The following is a 14,549-nucleotide window of genomic DNA, read 5'->3' as shown; positions in this document are numbered from 1 at the left end:
GTCTCAATTTTCCTTTTCAAGGTAGCTGGGATCTTTGATCTACAGTGGCACTTAAACTGCAGTTCTACATGGCGGCGTGAACCCATTCTTGTTGCTCACCAATATATGTCCAGGTTCAAACTGAAGTCGGACGCCTTTGGGGTGCGGTCTTGTGCAGTCCTGTGGACACAAATTCTTGCCAGTGTTGTAAACTGATGCATAGCGGGAGCCAGAACATTGAAGACAGTGAGGGTGGCTGTTAGAGGCCTCTGCACTAGTTGATCAATCACCCTCTTTTTCTCTCTCTCTCTCTCTCTCGACGGTGAATGAGAGACTACTGCAAATTCTTGAGTCGGGGAACTTAAAATAAAAGCAATGCTTCAGACTGACTGTAACATCAAAAACAGTGACTGCTTGTCTCCCGTTTCGCTGTGGAAGGAGCGATATCTGTCACTCCATTGTTAGTGAGAGAGAGGGCCTGTGGGATGTCAAAATGAGTGAGCAGTTAGTTTTTGATGTACTGCAGACCATGGTCTCTCTTTGGAGGCTTTGCTGCTGCTTCCATGGTGGGTGGTGGGAATGCCGATGTCTTATGCTGGAGTAAGTGGGGGGGCAAGTTACTGCTGCTTGTGCGTGGGAGGGGGACGGGGGCTTTGGGGTTCTTGTGATTTTTTTCTGTCATTCATTCTTTGGGGTTTTCCTTGTTTTGTGGATGTCTGCAGAGAGTAAGAATTTCTGGTTGTATATATTCTCTGAAATTAAATGGAGCCATTGAAACCATTGAATATCAAGATTTGGCTAATCATAGGCTAGAACAGGAAGAACATTCCCCCTGTTAATAGGGACCACAAATCAGCCAAGATTTCCCTTGTGTTCTGAGATGTTTGCAAAATTTGATTGGGTCGCAATGACTTCTACCCTCCTCCTGAACAGTCTTCATTCAAAACAGCCAGTTGCTCAAGTGCTCCTGCTGTGGGGGGAAAAATTACTTGTAATTGAAAACGCATCATTGCAACACCATCTCCCAGCCCAAAGTGAACGTTAAACGTAGCAGAAAAATGAAGAATGTTGATTTAATCAACAAGGTTTCAAATGCAAAAGAGACTTACTGGGGGGGGACAAAAGTGCATACCTGTTCTACAACAGTTAATTAGCCTTCTCTGCATAATGTGCTCTGCACCTCAAAGGGTTAACACTGTCTGCACAAGTGCTAAACTGTGTTACAGTAAACAGCAGAGTAGAAATGTTACATTAGCTCCTGCCATAACAAGTCAGATTGTGACGTCGCAAGCTGTTCTCGTGGCCACAACCCAGCCCTCTCAGATGAGGATGCCTTCCTATAGGAAAGCAGCAGAGAGATTTCACTAATTACCCGGGATGGATACACAGGAGGATTTATTTCACTTTACTGTGACTGTATGATGTACAAAGCTCATTGAAATCTCAGGCTGATTATTGCTGAAAATACCACAGGCTCTTGTGAGTAACAGTTTTCTCCCTTTTGCATTTTGGTGATTTTTATAAAGCAGAATGCTGACAAAATTCTAGCAACCTGTATTTTTTTTTCTCCTCCTAAATTTAGCTGATCCTAAATGCTACAGTTTTCACTAATGCAGTAGCACTGTTAAATCTTCACAGAACCAATTTGGCTGACATGAGTGATGCAACACATTAAATTCAGATTTGGGGGGAGAGTATTTTAATTCAGCTTGGGGGAGTCTTAATGTCTTCAGTTTTAAAATACAGAGTAATGATGCAATCCCAGGGAAAAAAAAACAGGCAGAGAATTGAACTGGTAGGTGGCAAAGGGCCCAGTTTGAAAATGTACCCATGGACTGCAAATGCCAGTTTTGCTCGCTGTCTCTCCTAGAAAATGCCTGCATGTTTTGTGGTCTGCTCTGACAAATATCTGCTTATTTTACTGCTTGAAGGTTTAAATAGCAAGACTAAAATGTTTCATTTTCAAGATCTACAAAGTTCTGCAATGCCTTCCTGTGAAATCTCACTCTCTGCAAGAAAACTATGTTTTATTTAGGAAAGCAATCTGCAAGCGCAGTGCTATGGGTAGTCAGTCTTAGGACATAGAACAGTACAGTACAACACAGTACGGGCCCTTCAGCCCACAATGTTGTGCTGACCCAAATAAACCTATTCCGTGATCAATCTAACCCTTCCCTGCCACACAGCCTATAACCCTCCATTTTTCTTACATCCGTGTGCCTATCAACATCTAAGACTTGTTATACCTACTTTTTACATTTAAAAAATCAGAAGAAAAGCTTGTATATAGAAACGTTGAGATTGTCTCAAATAGTGAGAATGGTGTAGTTTAAGCAGGTATAATATTTCTAAGAGTACTATTGTTAGCCTTTTGAATGCAAGGATAGAGGTTTCGGGCTGGAAACCAGATGGGAGGGAATATTTTTAAATACAGTGGATTCCAGTTAGGACACATTGGGACCAGTACATTTTGGCCCAATTAAGTGGCTGCCCAATTAGCCGAAGTTTTGTGGAAATAGGTTAAAAGGTATAAAAAAGACAAAATGAGTAACAAATTAGGCATTTAAATGAAATACAGAACAAATTAGAACACTACCAATAGCACTACAGTACAATAAAACTGTTTTATTTCCTAATAGTTATCGACAGAGATTCATTACATACACAGGATGAATAAAATTAGCACAGCCACCTAGTGCAGATAAAGGACTGCTATCATACAATGCAATTGATAGTTGCATCCTTTAAATCTTCATTTTAATTGTAACATTCAAGATGATTGTTGACACCTTCGAATTCTTCATAGTATCTAACTTGTTAAAGGCAGTGAAATTGTTTCATTTTCACTCCCCACTGTTTCTGGCATCTCCAAGCCAGAATGCTGGAAACATCAGTGAGCGAAACAGTTCGGAATTGTCTTGCTGCTTATTTCTCGCCGACAACCAATGAGAAGAATCACTGCTTTTTGAACACAAACGTGTGGAACTATGCTATCTAAAAGCTGTTTGCTCTAACGGCCACACAAGAGCATGTGACTGACACTAGTTAGAACCTGTTCAGCAACAGTCTCCTGGCCCAATTAAGTGGAATAGTGGCCCAAATAAACAACGGGAATCCCATCAATTTTCTCGATTAGTTTTTCTTCTTTAAGAGTTGTCCCAAGCTGCCTTGACTGACTGACTGGCCAATGAACCACATCCAGTGTATCTTAATTCATAGGATACTTTGTGTTCAAAATCCAACATGAGCATCACAACGTTACTGTGGAGGACAGGACAGCTCGTTTTCTGGGGCAGATTTTATTTCCTAGCTGTATCTTATGATATCTGATGTGGCCTAGGCCTTGCTGAAAGTGTTAAATTTGTTCATTCTTGGGAACATTCATGCTTCAATGATGACGAAGGACATTTCTCCCTGTTGGTCAACAGTTGAAGAGAGTTCAGAAGAATGAGGGGGAATTTTGTTGAAACTTATTGAACTGATGCACCATCAATAACTCTCGGAGATGGGAGGCAAAAGATAGGCTTTTATCAGCTGCAAGAGACGACCACACAACATCCTGGAGACTGGGGGGGGGGGAGGGGAGCAGTGCCTCCAACCGCCTTTATCCAGGGGTCTGTGGGAGGAGCCACAGGAGCAGTCAGCAGGGGTCTGTGGAGGAGCCACAGGAGCAGTCAGCAGAGGGGCGTGTCCAGACAGGTATATGTAGTTCACCACATGAACATTGAAAGGTCTAAGTACAGTGGACATGGAGATGATATTTCCCATAGTGGGGGAGTCTAAGACCAGAGGGCACAGCCTCAGGTTAGAAGGACATCCCTTTAGAACAAAGATGAGGCTGGTGAATCTGTGGAATTCGTTGCCACAGATGGCTGTGGAAGCCAAGTCATTGGATTTGTTCAAAGCAGAGGTTGACAGGTTCTTGATTAGTAAAGGCACAAAGGTTATGGATAGAAGGCAGGAGAATGGGATAGAACAGGATAATAAGTCATTCATGATGGGATGGTGAAGCAGACTCAGTGGGTCAAATGGCCTAACTCGGCTCCTATGTCTATGGTCTTAAGGCAGAAATGTTTCATGCAGATATGTTTCATGTTTCATGTGGCCAAAGAACTTCTTCCTGTGCCATACTGTTCTGTGTTCTATTCTATGATATAAAACACAATGTTGAGTTATAAGTTAGTATTATAAAAGCTTCTGACACTGAACTGAAACTGGAAAATAATGAACCCAAGAGATTCTGCAGATGCTGGAAATCTTGAGCAGCACATAAAATGCCGGAGGAACTCAGCAAGTCAGGCAGCATCTACGCAGGGGAATAAACAGTCGACATTTTCAGTCAAGACCATTCATCGGGACTTGGAAAGGAAGGATAAGGTGGGGGGGGGGGTGTCAGAAAAAGTATAAGCTGGCAGGTGTTAGGTGAGAGCAGGTGAGGGTGAAATTTAGTAATGCGAGCTCTCCCTTCACCCCCATTATTTTAAGGGGCTTTAGGCCAAAACTTTGAGCTGGGCAGTCCCGTACCTGCCAGCTTTCTTGTCACATGATTGTCACCTTTCTTTTCTGTATTATTATTCAACTTAACCTGCCACAGCTCAACTGCTACTGAAGCTTCAAATGTGTCTTCAATCTCTAGGTCAAAGCAGTTCCAATTGGCCTCCAGTCTACATAAACTTGAGCAAAATAAAAAATACTATTGCCCAATTTGCAGCAAACTCCATTCACCCATGATTCCTTTGCCCAGTCTCCCTATGATCACCAAAGGAAACAACAGCTTGAACTTCAACTCTCTTCATGATCTCACACACCATTTCTCTAATGGACTTTAGTCCTCCAAGACCATTGCCAGCCTCAAACTCATGCAAATGCTCAGTTTTAATTGTATCCTTGGTAAATATGAATCCATTAGCCGAGTTCTCTGCCTGCACTCTTCTGTCTTTTAGTAATTCTCAAGAGAATAAAGAGGAGGGTTGAGTTTGTTATGGATCAAATCCCAAGGTTGACTCACTTGGTTGCCACTTATCGAGTACGTACAAGCAACGGATAATGATGTGGACCAATGTCATCAGGAAGTTTTGGTGGCCATCTGCCTGGATTCACATTTTTGTTGGATACCCAGTTAGGTGATGAATCAGTGGAGTCGATGCTGGTTGGTAGGTGGGTGGAGGAGGGGATAGGGCTATTAAAACAAAAAAAACTCAACACCATCTTAAGTTCCTTCCCGCAAGTAGTTAATCTGATCAATCGTTCCAGTTAGGCACTCCCCTCTATCTATTACCTCAGTCACTGCAATGCACTGTAAACACTTTAAACCAATTTTCATAACTGTTTTCATTGTATTTATGCATGTTTTATTCCACTTATTTTTATATAATTCTTTATTCTTTAAAATAATTGAATATTTTTTGTTGCATGTCGCATCAACACATCACAACAAATGCCTAATACATGTAAATGCATATGGCAAATAAAGTTGATTCTTGAAATGTAAATACTGGATGGATTAATACGGGGGTCTTCAGGAGGATGCTGGCCAGAGCCTTGGGAGGAGAAAGAGGATGGAACCTACGTCAGCTGGGGGTTAGGAATGGAGGAGAGGAGACAGAAGTATGAAAGTTAATTTAAGGGCTTGGCAGACAAGTTTCTCAATCTAGTTCTGTGAAACTCAGGTTATCCCAGTATTAATCAGCAATGATCACCTTTAGAACTCCTGAGCCAAATAAGGCTGAGATGCTCCAACAGGAACTCAAGGGGTCTTGAATTCAAGAGTCACCCAGTTGCTGGGCTTACCTGTGTAATACACACTGAAATTGATGGTATTGGTTTCAAGCAGCATTCTTTAGTGATGACCTTGCAGTTCTTACAGGTAGCAGACCAGGTGCCTGCTTTGCAAGCATAATAATCCATAATGCATGCAATATTCTTGCAGCTGCAAGGAGAGTGTTACCACAAACCAGGTGGACCAGTGATGAGTGAATGGATTGTGGGAATGTGCCCCTAGGGTCCAGAGAGAGCTGGAGAAGCTGTAGGTGTTATAGTCCTAATGCACGGGGCTAAAGACTGCTTCCAGGGCGACCTTGCCAGGGAGATGACCAAAGACATGTCTACGAATGCCTGCAATTTGTGCGGAAATTAGAGAAGTGCTCACGGCTGTTTAGCCTATTTGTGTGGAGTAGACAAAGTCCCCTCAATGGAGAATTTTTGTGGCTTCCCCAATGTAGTAAGGAGAAATGGCAGAAACTGCAACAGAATCTGGAATGATTGAGGTAGGAAGCTGAAAAAGATCATGGGCAAGGCAGTCAGGGCATATGTGGTGATAGTCAGATATCTCAGTGAGGAAAAATGCATTTAATGACTGACTTCAAATGCTTTGGCTTCAGAGGAAGCAAGATTGGTAGCAGATAGACAGGGTGGTGAAGAAGGCCTTTGATCTTCATCATTTACAGCATTGACTATAGAAGTTGGGAGTTATGTTGCAGCTGTATAAGACGTTAGCGAAGCTGCTTTAGTCACCCGGTCATAGAAATGATATCATTAAGCTGGATAGGCTAAAATCAGCATGGTCTCCTTAAGGGAAAGACTTGTCTAACAAATCTGTTGGAATTCTTTGAGGAAATAACAGGCAGGATAGACAATGGAGATTCAGTGGATGTTGTGTACTTGGATTTTCAGAAGGCCTTTGACAAGGAGCCACACATGAGGCTATTTAACAAGATAGGAGCCCATGGTATTACAGGAAAGATACTAGCATTAGCTGATTGGCAGGACCCAAAGTGGGAATGAAGGGATCCTTTTCAGATTGGCAGCTAATGACTAGTGGTGTTCTGCAGGGGTCGGTGTTGGGACCACTTCCTTTTTACGTTGCATGTCAGTGATTTCGATGATGGAATTGATGGATTCATAGCTGCTTACAGACAATAGGAAGATAGGTGGAGGAGCAAGTAGTGTTGAGGAAGCAGAGGGTCTGCAGAAGGACTAGACAGATTAGGAGAATGGGCAAAGAAATGGCAAATGGAATAGAGGGTAGGGAAGTGTTTGGTCTTGCGGTTTGGTAAGACTTGCCCTCATCAGCCACTTGGCAATGAACTTCACAGAATCGACACTCTGGCTAAAGAAATTCCTCCTCATTTCTGTTCTAAATGGACATACCTCTATTCTGTCGCTGTGCCCTCTGGTCCTAGACTCCCCCACTACAGGAAACATCCTCTCCACATCCACTCTATCTAGGCCTTTCGATATGCAATAGGATTCAGTGAGATTCCCCCCTCATTCTTCTAAACTCCAGCAAGTACAGTGTCATCATATGTTAACCCTTTCATTCCTGGAATTATTCTTGTGAACTTCCAATGGACCCTCTCAAATGTCAGTGCTTCTTTTCTCAGATAAGGAACCCAAAGCTGCTCTCAGTACTCTAAGTGTGGTCTGGCACATTTATAAATCTTCAGCATCACATTTTGCTCTTATATCCCAGTCCTCTGGAAATGAATGCTAACATTGCATTTGCCTTCCTTACCACCAGCTCAACCTGCAAATTAACCTTTAGGGAATCCTGCGCAAAGACACCCAAGACACTTTCCACCTCTGCTTTTTGAATTTTCTCCCTGTTTATAAGATAGTCTATGCCTTTATTCTGTCTGCAAAAGTGCATGACCATACACTTCCCCACACTATATTTTATCTGCCATTTCTTTGCCCATTCCCCTAATCTGTCCAAGTCTTTCTACAGACTCCCTGTGTCCTCAACATTACCTGGTCCTCCACTTATATATGTATCACCACAAGCTTGGCCACAAAGCCATCAATTCTATCATCAAAAGCATTGACATGTAATGTGAAAAACAACATTCCCAATATCGATGCCTGCTGAACACCACTCATAGATGGCAGCCAACCAGAAATGTCCCTCTCTATTGACTCTCTTTGCCACCTGCCAATCAGCCAATCTTCTAAATCTTGTGCATACAAAGTCACCAAGAGTAGTGGGAAACTAGAAGAATGGGAAAACTTTAAAAAGCAACAAAGTACCAATAAGCAAGCAATAAAGAAAGGGAAACTAGGTTATGAAAATAAACTAGTAAACTAGTACAAAATATAAAAATGGATAGTAAAAGTTTTTATAATTATATAAAGTGGAGAATGGTGGCTAAAGTGAATGTAGATGCCTTGGAGATCGAGAAGGGGAAATTGATATTGGGTAATGAGGAAATGGCTGAGACTTTGAATACTATTTTGTGTCGGTCTTCATGGCTGGGGACACATTTAACTTGCCAAAGAGAGATATTGATGCAATAGGAGGTGAGGACCTTGATACAATAGCTATCACTAAAGAGGTAGTGCTGAGCAAACTTGTGGGCCTGAAGATAGACAAGTCCCCTGGTCCTGATGGAATGCATCCCAGGTTACTGAAAGAAATGGCAGAGGTTATAGTAGAGGCTTTGGTGATGATTTACCAAAATTCTCTGGACTCTGAGCAGGTCCCAGTGGATTGGAAGATGGTGAATGTCACACCACTGTTCAAAAAAGGTTGTAGGCAAAGGGTAGGTAACTGTAGGCCAGTTAGTTACTGGCCTATAGTTTTATAATTTTCCCATCTGTAGTTGGGAAAATGCTTGAAGTCATCATTAGAGAAATAGTGAGACATATGGAAAGAAATGGAACTATTAGGCAGACACACCATGGATTCAGCAAAGACAGGTTCTGTTTGACAAACTTACTGGAATTCTTTGAGGATATAATGAGCGCAGTAGATAGAGGGCAACAGATGGGTGTTATTTACTTGGATTTCCAGAAGGTGTTCAATAAGATGCCACATAAAAGACTTATCCATAAGATAAGGATTCATAGAGTTGAGGGTGATGTATTAACATAGATAGAGGATTGGTTAACCAATAGAAAGCAGAGAGTTGGGATACGTGGGTGTTACTTTGGTTGGCAATCAGTGGTGAGCAGTGTGCCACAGGGGGTCAGTGCTGGGCCAACAACCGTTCACGATATACATTAATAATCTGGAAGAGGGGACCAAGTATAGTGTATCTAAGTTTCCTGATGATATTGAATTGAGTGGTAAAGCAAATTGTGCAGAAGATACAGAGAGTCTTCAGAGAGATATAGATAAGTTAGGTGAGGGGGCAAGGGTCTAGCAGATGGAGTACAATGTTGGTAAATGTGAGGTCATCCACTTTGGAAGGAAAAATAAAAGAGCAAATTATTATTTAAATGGTAAAAAATTGCAGCATGCCGTTGTGCAGAGGGACTTGTGAGTGCTTGTGCATGAATCAGAAAAGGTTGGTTTGCAGGTGCAGCAGGCTATCAAGACGGCAAATGGAATGTTGGCCTTCATTGCTAGAGGGATTGAATTTAAGAGCAGGGAGGTTATGCTGCAACTCTACAGGGTACTGGTGAGGCCACACCTGGAGTACTGTGTGCAGTTCTGGTCTCCTTACTTGAAGAAGGATATACTGGCTTTGGAGTTGGTGCAGAAGAGGTTCACCAGGTTGATTCCAGAGATAAGGGGTTGGACTATGAGGAGAGATTGAGTCGCCTGGGACTGTACTCGCTGGAATTCAGAAGAATGAGAGGAGATAATATAGAAACATATAAAATTATGAAAGGGATAGATAAGATAGAGGCAAGAAAGTTGTTTCCACTGGTAGGTGAGACTAGAACTAGGGGACATATCCTCAAGATTCAGGGGAGTAGATTTAGGATGGAGATGAGGAGGAACTGCTTTTTTCAGAGAGTGGTGAATCTGTGGAATTCTCTGCCCAATGAAGCAGTGGAGGCTACCTCAGTAAATATATTTAAGACAAGGTTGGATAGAGTTTTGCATAGTAGGGGAATTAAGGGTTATGGGGGAAAGGCAAGTCGTTGAAGATGAGTCCATGGTCAGATCAGCCATGATCTTATTGAATGGTGGGGCAGGCTCGACGGGCCAGATGGCCGACTCCTGCTCCTATTTCTTATGTTCTCATGTTCCCAATCCTCTAATTTCCCACTAGTTTTTTGCTATATTATGTGAACTTACTTTTGCTTTTATGCTATCTTGATTTCCCTTGTCAGCCACTGTTGAGTCATACTCCTTTTAGAATACTACTTCATCTTTGTGATGTGTCTATTCTGCGCCTTCTGAATTTCTCCCAGAAACTCCTGCCATTGCTGTTCTGCCATCATCCCTGCTAGTGTCTCCTTCCAAACAAATCTGGCCAACTCCTCTCTCATGCTCCTGTAATTCCCTTTACTCCACTGTAATACTGATACATCTGACTTTAGTTTCTCCCCCTCAAACTGCAGGGTGAATTCTATCATATTATGATCACTGCCTCATAAGGGTACCTTTACCTTAATCTCCCTAATCAAATCTGGTTCATTACCCAACATCCAACCCAGAATTGCCTTTCCTCTAGTGGGCTCAACCACAAGCTGCTCTAATAAGGCATCTCGCTGACATTCTGCAAATTCATTCTCGTAGGTTCCAGCACCAACCTGATTTTCCCAATCTATCTGCATATTGAAATCCCTTGTGACTATAGTAGCATTACCCTTATTACATGCCTTTTCTATCTCCCATTGTAATTTATATGCCACATCCTGCCTACTGCTCCGCGGCCTGTATATAACTCCCAGAAGTGTCTCTTTACCCTTGTAGTTTCTTAACTCTACCCAGAAGGATTCTGTATCTTCCGATCCTATGTCACCTCTTTCTAAGGATTAGATTTAATTTTTTACCGACAGTGCCATCCCACCCACTCTGCCTACCTGCCTGTCCATTCAATATGAAGTGTATCCTTGGATGTTAATCTCTGAACTATGATCTTTCAGCCATGACTCAGTGATGCCCCTAACATCGTATCTGCCAGTCTCTAACTGTGCTATAATAGATGCAAGAGTCTATCCGCTATGTTTCTCTGCCAGTCAACAAGACCAGGGCTAACATTTTATCTTTGAGCCTTTTCCCTGGATTAACCCCAGAATCCTTTGATATCTGAAAGTCACTCTGTATCTTCACTTTCATCAGGGACTAAATTTCCACAACTCTTTTGAAAGAGAATTCTAGAAATCTCCAGGTGAAGGTCCACTTCTCATCCAACTTCTGAAGGGCAAATCAATTACTTTGAGATTGTCATGCATGAGTCAGGATACCCAGCAAGGAGATGTATCAAATCTGCACGAGTCCAGTAAGAACTTGATCTTCAATAGATCTCCTCTTTGTTTTTGAAACAAAGATCTACTATGGTATCAATGTTGAGTTTGCACACTCTCCCCATGGTCTTGTAGCTTTCCCTATAATATCCGGAAGGCCATAAGATATAGGAACAGAATTAGGCCATTTGGCCCATCGAGTCTGTTCCATCATTTCATCATGGCTGATCTGTTCCTGTCTCAGCATCAATCTCTTGCCTTCTTCCTGTAACCCTTCATGCCCTGACCAATCAACAATCTATCAACCTCTTGGCCTCCACAGCTACCTGTGGCAACAAATTCCACAGATTCACCACTCTCTAGCTAAAGAAATTCCTCACCCTCTGTTCTAAATGGACATCACTCTATTTCAAGGCTGTGCCCCCGATCCTAGACTCCCCCACCATAGGAAACCTCCTTTCCTTATCCACTCTATTGAGGCCTTTCAACATTTGACATGTTTCAATGATGTCTCCCTTTATTCTTCTGAATTCCAGTGAGTACAGGCATCAATCGGTCCTCATATGGTAACGCACATTCCTGGAATCGTTCTTGTGAACCTCCTCTGAACCCTCTCCAATGCACATCCTTTCTTAGATAAAGGGCCCCAAACTGCTCACTGTACTCCAAGTGAGGCCTTACCAGTGTCCTATAAAGCCTCAGCGTTATATCCTTGCTTTTATATTCTGGTCCTTGCAAAATTAATTCTAACATTAATTTGCCTTTCTCATCATGGACACAACCTGCAAATTAACCTTTAAGAAATCCTGCACAAGGACTCACAGGTCCCTTTGTACCGCAGATTTTTTGAATTTTCTCTCCACTGAGAAAAAAGTTTTTTCCACTTCTATCGAAGTGCATAACCTTACATTTCCTGACACTGTATTCCATCTGCCACTTCTTTGCCCATTTTCATAATCTGTCTAAGTCCTTCTGCAGACTCCCTGCTTCCTCAACACTACCTGCCCCTCCATCTGTTTTTGTACTGTCTACAAACTTGATCACAAAGCCATTAATTCCATCATCGAAGTCCTTGACCTATAATGTAAAAAGTGGTCCCAACACAGACCCCTGTGGAGCACGAGGAGTCACCGGCAGCCAATCAGAAAAGGCTCCCTTTATTCCCACGCTTTGCCTCCTGCCAATCAACCACTGCTTTACCACAAATTGACTCATGTAGAATGGAAGGAGAATATAGATCACAGAGAAAATATAGATGATGAGAGGGATTTCCTGAAAGCTGGCACAGAACTAATAGGGTAAATGACCTGCAAAATCCTAATGTGTGATTAATTAACTTTGTTAACTTTTAAATTTAGTCTTCTGTGCTTATTTACACAGAGCACACATTAACACTATTTAGGAAGAAACTATTACAGTGAAATTTAATATTTTATTGAATGATAGTAAGCATTTAAACACCAAATTTAGCTCACAACAAGCATTATAAAAAGTTTGGAACTTAGCTTGATAATAATTTATGAAAATGTATCATTATATTGTCCCTTTGGGAAAATTATTGGTTCAGTCCTCAAGCATTGATAAATAATTTATTCTTCATACTTTTCTCTGAATCCACAAGACAGCACTAATTCCAAAGACTTGTGTATCTGGTATGCAATTTAGCAAACCAGAGTGTAGTATGAACATGAGAATTTAGGTCAGATTATTCACTGAGCAGGGGAAGGAAAATGATGAATTAAAATCAAAAATCTGTCAGTGCATGAAAAACAAATACAACAGAGATTGCTGGAAACACTTAGGAGGTCTGGTAACACCTGAGAAAAGGGAAACAGTCAACATTTCACATTAGAGCCATAAGATATTGTAGATGCTGGAAATCTGGAGTCTCTCCCCCACTTTTTTTTTGCTTTATCCCACCAGCTCTGATCACCCCTCACCAGTCGATCTGCCCATCACGCACACATTTCTCCACCAGTTCCCCTCTTCACCTCCTCCATCCTCTCCTATTAGAGTCCATCTTCTCAGCTCCTTGTCACTTCCACCTATCACCTTCCAGTTTCTTACATTATTCCCACTTTCCTGCTCCCTCATCTGCCTAACAACCCCGTCCCACCCCGCCCCCCCATCACCCAGATCCACTATCACCCTCCATCTCTTGCTCCACACTTTCCCCGACCTTTTCATACTGGCTTTCTCCCCTCTTCCTTTCTAGTCATGTTAAAGGATCTCAACTCCAAACATTTCCCTCAATAAATGCAGCCTGACCTGCTGAGTTCCTCTAGGACTCTGCGTGTTGCTAACATTTCAGGTTCAGAACGTCCATCAGAATTCGGGAATTGAAGACAGTGGTTAGCAGAGAAGGTGGCAGAGGGATGGGTAGATCAAAAGAAATATCACAGATACGGTGAGGCCAGGGTGGCTGATAATGGCAGTTAAGATCTAATTAGTAATTTTAATTTGTGTAATGTGCTGCAAATGATAAAATTGTGGGGCATTCCCAACAGGTTAGACAATAGAAAAACACACTCAAATAGATGATAGGCAGAAGTGACCGATTGTGGTACAGACAGAAAGTTTCCTAATGTTATCAAATTCAGTGGAAGTTTGCAAATGCTCTGAAACTTGTGCTGCAGTGCAACCTTACCATAAGGGTTTAGGAGGCCACAGGAATCAGTGTGAGAGTGGGATGGTGAATTAAACCGGTGGGCAACAGGAAGCAGGAGATCACCACAGCAGACCGAAGGCAGGTGCTCTGAAAAGAAAATGTGAGATGGTGACTTGCCCACACATTCACTGTTACTTGGTGGCCAAGATGTGGCCGAGCTGTTGTGGTTGCTTTAGAGGCCGTCTGCTTCCTCCTGAGTAAAGGAGAAGAAAGATAGGATATTTACCTGTTCCATCCTCAACAGTTGATTCTTTCATTCAGTGTATTTTTCTTCTGGGATGAGTTTGTTTGCCTATCCACTGACAACAGAAGAGTGCTTTGCACATGAAGTAACAGCACCACAATGAAAAATCAATAAACATGTGGATTTGTGGATGAAACTGCTTGGGAATATAGTGGATTCCAGTGAATTGGGCCATCGGTTAATCAGGCAGCTGCTTATTTCGGACAACTCTTAAAGAACAAAGACTAATCAAGAAAATAGCCAGGATTCCTTTCTTTAACTTGGGACACTATGCCACTTAATTAGGGCAGGAGACTATTGCTGAACAGGTTCTAACTAGCATCAGTTATGTGCACTTGTGTGGCTGTTAGATGCTATAGCTTAGAGCAAACAGTTTTTAAATACGTAGTGTCAGATGTGTGTTTGTGTTCAAAAAGCAGTGATGTTTATCACTGATAGTTGGTGAGCAAAAAGCAATTCAGAACTGATTTGAAGGTATCAACAAGCATCTTGAATGTTACAATGAAAATTAAGATTTTG

General features: G+C 42.0%; 1 protein-coding gene across 5 annotated transcripts in view; it reads left to right on the top strand.

The window, feature by feature from the left end:
• Positions 1 to 1,318: 1,318 nt before the first annotated feature.
• LOC140741423 (MAGUK p55 subfamily member 3-like) overlaps positions 1,319 to 14,549 on the top strand; it is an 80,337-nt gene continuing 67,106 nt past the window's right edge. For all 5 annotated transcript variants that reach the window (XM_073071599.1, XM_073071598.1, XM_073071601.1 and 2 more), the window contains exon 1: positions 1,319 to 1,458. The gene's annotated coding sequence lies outside the window, so the exon portion shown is untranslated. The remainder of the gene's footprint in view (positions 1,459 to 14,549) is intronic.

This window comes from Hemitrygon akajei, chromosome 18, assembly GCF_048418815.1.
Source record: "Hemitrygon akajei chromosome 18, sHemAka1.3, whole genome shotgun sequence".
In the NCBI taxonomy this organism is placed as follows: Eukaryota; Metazoa; Chordata; class Chondrichthyes; order Myliobatiformes; family Dasyatidae; genus Hemitrygon; species Hemitrygon akajei.
This window is presented reverse-complemented; position numbering and strand designations above follow the sequence as displayed.